This window comes from Galeopterus variegatus, unplaced genomic scaffold (assembly GCF_000696425.1).
Source record: "Galeopterus variegatus unplaced genomic scaffold, G_variegatus-3.0.2 Scaffold1700, whole genome shotgun sequence".
Taxonomy (NCBI): Eukaryota; Metazoa; Chordata; class Mammalia; order Dermoptera; family Cynocephalidae; genus Galeopterus; species Galeopterus variegatus.
This window is the reverse complement of record NW_007727811.1, coordinates 202866-207850: the sequence shown is the minus strand read 5'-3', so window position 1 is coordinate 207850 and position 4985 is coordinate 202866. Positions and strand designations below refer to the sequence as shown.

At 44.9% G+C, this 4985-nt stretch overlaps 1 pseudogene; it reads right to left on the bottom strand.

Annotated features, from left to right (window-relative positions):
* Nucleotides 1-1305, bottom strand: LOC103595164 (annotated as a pseudogene).
* Between the last annotated feature and the right edge of the window lie 3680 nt (nucleotides 1306-4985).

Here is a 4985-nt window from a genome sequence, read left to right as displayed (position 1 = left end):
AGTATGTTTAATTTTTATACAGCTTCCAGTTGTGCCAGTAGCTTCCTTGAGGTCATTTTCTACTTTATCCACTGTCACCAGATCTCTTGCATAAGATATTTATCTTTGAGTTGCAAAAGCCTAAATAAAAAGCTTCACTTTTGACCTTTTAATTTATAAAACTCCACTAAAAAGAAATCCATCTAATTTTTAGGCAAGTCCAGAAAAATATTTTCTTTCTTAAGAATCAAACACTTTTATTGGAATAAAGATCCTTCAAAGTTTTTAACTCCTCTATTAGAGTTTTATTTTGATTTTCCAATAAAACTGGAAGAACTCTAGGTCATATACAGACTGAGCAACAGGACTCACTGATCCCTTGGAAATGAACTAGACATAATCTAACACTCAGTAAAATAAAGCCGATATGAACCTCTCTCTCCTTATTTCTAATTATACAATTCCAGTTAACATCTGATTTTGTTTTGAGATTTCCAAAAATATTACCCATTTTAGCAGTATAATTTTTACTACCTACCTGTTTTTCATCAACCTTATTTCTCTTTTCAGTTGGGGGTCATCTGTCTTAGTTGTCTGAGACGTAAGAGTCACAGGGGATGTCATCACTACAGTTTGTGGCAGTGAAGTAGCTGAAGGTGTGGTGCGGATCTGATATGTCTGCATATCTCCGGATGCAGTCTGTACAACCACCTGGCTGCTGGGCACAAGAATTTGTTGTCCATCAGAAGTCTGTGCATACTGGAGAATTGTCGTACCTTGCTGAGTACTGCCAGAATTTGTCATGGTTGATGTCTGAAGTCCTTGTACTCCATCTGTGCCTGGACTGGCCAACTGTAAGGCTCCATTTGAAGCAATGGCAATGTACTGTCTGCTGCTAGTCTGATAGATGGGAGTAGGAACAGACATAGAAGTGACAGCAGAAACTCCAGGGTTTTCTCCATCTCCTTTTCTGCCCCCTGTGTCTTCAGAAGATAGGTCTTTCAAAATTTTTCTATAAGATGGGCGCCGTGCTAGGATCCCGTGGGCTTTCTGTGAGGAGCCTATGCTGTCAGATGAGTCCTGTGACTCCTCACTTTCTGATAAAGATGATACCGTTTGCATGTGTGGTGGGTGAATTACAGAAGACTGAGCTGTCTGGATGACCCCCTGTACCTGTACTTGCTCTCCAGGAAGAGGTACAATTGTCACTGGCGCAGATCCTCTTAATGACATCTATTGAGCAATATGAGAAATATGAGTTCCCTGAACTGTTGAACCAGGTTGAGGTGCTGTCTCTGAAGTGTTCCGCTTGTGAGAATCTTCCATAATCAACTGTGGCTGCCGCCTCGTTGCTGTCTGGGGTGGGAACTTCCACTCCCCCCTCCCAGGTGGATCCAAATTCACTACCCACTTCCCCACCCCCTCACGCAGCGGGTGACTTGCCTCTATCTCGGCTCAGTCAGGGCGGAGAGAATCAGTGTCACTTAACAGCCAACTGTCCTAGGCTACCGTTTCCTCGTCAGTCACTGTGATAGGATTAAATATATGTTTTAAAGAGATTGGGGTTGGCCGGTTAGCTCAGTTGGGTACAGCATGGTGGTATAACATCAAGGTCAAGAGTTTGAGTCCCCTAACTGGCCATCTGCCAAAAAAGGAAAAAGAATGATTACTTTTCTAAAGACCAACCCCATTTTTACCACTCCCACTCTATACCGTGCATGAGATAGATCCCATGAGATCACCTGGCACATGTTAAAGACAAAGACAAAACAAAACAAACAAAAAACCCCTTTAGAGAAATGGATGTTTCTTGTCCAAGGTCACAGAGGTTAGAAGTGATGGACCTGGGCTCTGACTGCACAGCCTTCAGGCACCCACTGCCCTAGGCTGCCCTTTGCAATGAGGTCTTTCCACTGGGGCCAAGGTCAGGGGCAGGGAGCCAGGGCCCACGATGCTGAGCAGTGGGGGGTGGGGTGGAGGGGGTGCTCATCTGTGCACTTATTAAAAATCCACACAGGGGCTGGCCCGTGGCTCACTCGGGAGAGTGCGGTGCTGATAACACCAAGGCCATAGGTTTGGATCCTATATAGGGATGGCCAGTTGCTCACTGGGTGAGCGTGGTGCTGACACCACCAAGTCAAGGTTAAGATCCCCTTACCGGTCATCTTTTTAAAAAATAAAAAAATAAAAAATAAATAAAAATCCACACAGGTCACATCCCAGATGGATTAAATCAGATGACCCGAGGGTAGGGCCCAGCTGTCAGTATTTTACTTTTTAATTTTTCTTGGTGTACAATATACATACAGTAAAACGCACAAATCAAAATACAACTCAGTGTATTTTCACGTGTGTGTGTGTGTGTGTGTGTCCTAAAACGCACAAATCAAAATACAACTCAGTGTATTTTCACGTGTGTGTGTGTGTGTGTGTGTGTGTGTGTGTGTCCGTGTGTGTGTGTGTCATTTTACAATTGACAACTATTGTTATTTAGAAAATTCAAATTGCTGAAAGTTCTTTTCTTGTTTCTTGAGTATGTTTAATTTTTATACAGCTTCCAGTTGTGCCGTGTGTCCGTGTTAACTACCATCTGGACCAAGATATGACCAATACCCCAGGAATCTCCCTTTTCAGTCAACCCTCCACTCCTACTCTCAGGTACACACTATTCTGACCGATGTCACCACAGCATGCATTTTGTGTCAGGCTACCTGCCTCTCTCATCAGTAGGTATGTGAGAATCATCCATGTGTAGGTATCAGTAGGTATTTACTTTCTGCTGCTGAGTAACTTTCCATTGTAAATGTGTACAGTAATTTGTTTATCTATTCATCAGCTGATGGACATGTAGGTGTTTCCAGTGTTTGGCTATTATAAATAAAGCTGCTAAGAATGTTCTTATACATGTCTTTTGGTGAACATAGGTGTTAGGCAGCAGCAGTTTCTAAAGCAGCCAAAGTTGAGACCCAGCAACTTTGAGGAATCTATACCTCTACTAAAGAGGAAAGTCAGGGTCTAGGTCCCCAGGGATCCCCAGGAGTCTCCCCAGGTTGGAAAGGAGTAAACTGTGGCTTGTAAAGATTTTCAAGTTGCAGTTCCTTTCCTTTTGAGATTCCTGGGCCTTTAATAAAATCTGTGTCCTAGCAGGATTGGAGGGAGACCTGAGCAGCAGTGCCCCTGTTGCCAGCACTGTGGTCAAGAGGTTTCTGTATTTCTGAAGCTCTGGGGATGGGGTGGAGGACACCAGTTCAGGACCTGGGTACAGTGATGCACTGGCTGTAACAACAGTAAACCAGCCATTCCCCAACAGACACCCCAGGCCTCATCTCTCCTACATCTCCCTTCACCACACCTAGAATAGCTTCCTGATCCTGTAGCACATTACCTCTTCCCACTCATGCAGAAACCTCCTCAAAAGAGCCATCTGTGCTGCGAACCGTCATTTATAGCTCCCACAGCGTATGTCAGTTTGTGGTACATAGGTAGATGGCTGCTCATACGTTCCTGGACACACACACACTTGAGCTGCCTACATCCAGCACCACGGGGCTGAGGGCCTGCTTTCTTCTCTAAATGGAGCCTGGCCATTCCCTCCACACATGCTAACCATGGACAACCTTCCCTTTGGTGACTGCTACCTTTTTGCCTGTCATAGTTTGGAGCAGCTCCTCTGACCTTACCTGCCTGGCGCTGCCATGATTATTTTCCTGAATTATTTCATTATGTCCAGTGTTAAGGTGAAAACAACAGAGTCCAGGGAATGCTGCATATTTATAGCCTGTTGGATCTGTTGCTTTGTGTCTCTGCTCTTGATAAGATGATCCACATTACGGTGGAGATGATCCACATTGGATATGCTCCACACTGGTGATGTTCCACACTGGAGCTGATCTACATTGGAGGTGATCTACATTACTGTCAAGGTCTGGTTCATCTACTGTCATTTGTAAACCTCTGAACATTTCTCCTACTTCTTTATACTCTTAAATGTCTAACCACATTTTTGACTGCCCATTTTACAGCTGGAAAAACTGAGACATGGGAAAGTTTGGAATGAGGGCTCCATTAGGGCAGGGATTTCTGCCTGTTGTGCTCACAGCTGGGGCCCCAGCAGCCTGGAACAGCTCCTGACACACAGGAGGGACTCAGTAAAGATTTCTTAAAGAAATGAACAATGTTTGTGTGCATTATGGTTCTGGGACTTCTACCTCAATATCTTCTTTCTATTGAGTCTTCTTCTTCAGTATAGTCTACCAGGACAAGCAAGTGGCCACACTTCCCTCCCCAGAGCTTCCACTCCTATTCACCATCAGAGCCTCTTTTCATCTCTGCAGTTGACAGCACAGTGCTAGGAGCTACACGGCTTGCAGCAAACTCTGGCACTGCCACTTTGTAGCTGTGGGGGCCTTGCACAAATCTCTTTGCCCTTCTTTGCCTTGGCTTCCTCATCTATCTCTCTCTCTCTTTTTTTTATTTTTATTTTTTCTTTTATTGGTGACTGGCTGGTATGGGGCTCCCAACCCTTGACTGTGCTCTAACCAGCGAAGCTAACCAGCCAGTCCTTCCCCATCTCTTTACTGGAGATAATAACAGTACCAACCTCATAGACTGGGGAGAGGATCAAGAGTTAATGCAAGTGATGTGCTTAGAACAGTGCCTTGCACATGGAAAGTGCTCAATAAATGTTAGTTATCAGTATTACTTTCAATGTTTTAAAAATTTATTTTTAATATTTTATTATAAAATAAAATCATATACAGAAAACCAAGGTATAGGGCCGGCCCGGTGGCACACTGGATAGTGTGCCGCTTGGGAAGCGCGGCGGCGCTCCCGCCCGAGGGTTCGGATCCCACATACGTCCGGTTCCCGCTCACTGGCTGAGCGAGGCGCGCGGGCAACGCCGAGGGTTGCGGTCCCATTGCCGGTCCCGGTCCGGTGCAGGGGCGACACTGAGGGTTGCAATCTGTTGCCGGACACGGAAAAAGACAAAAAAAAAAAAAAAAAAA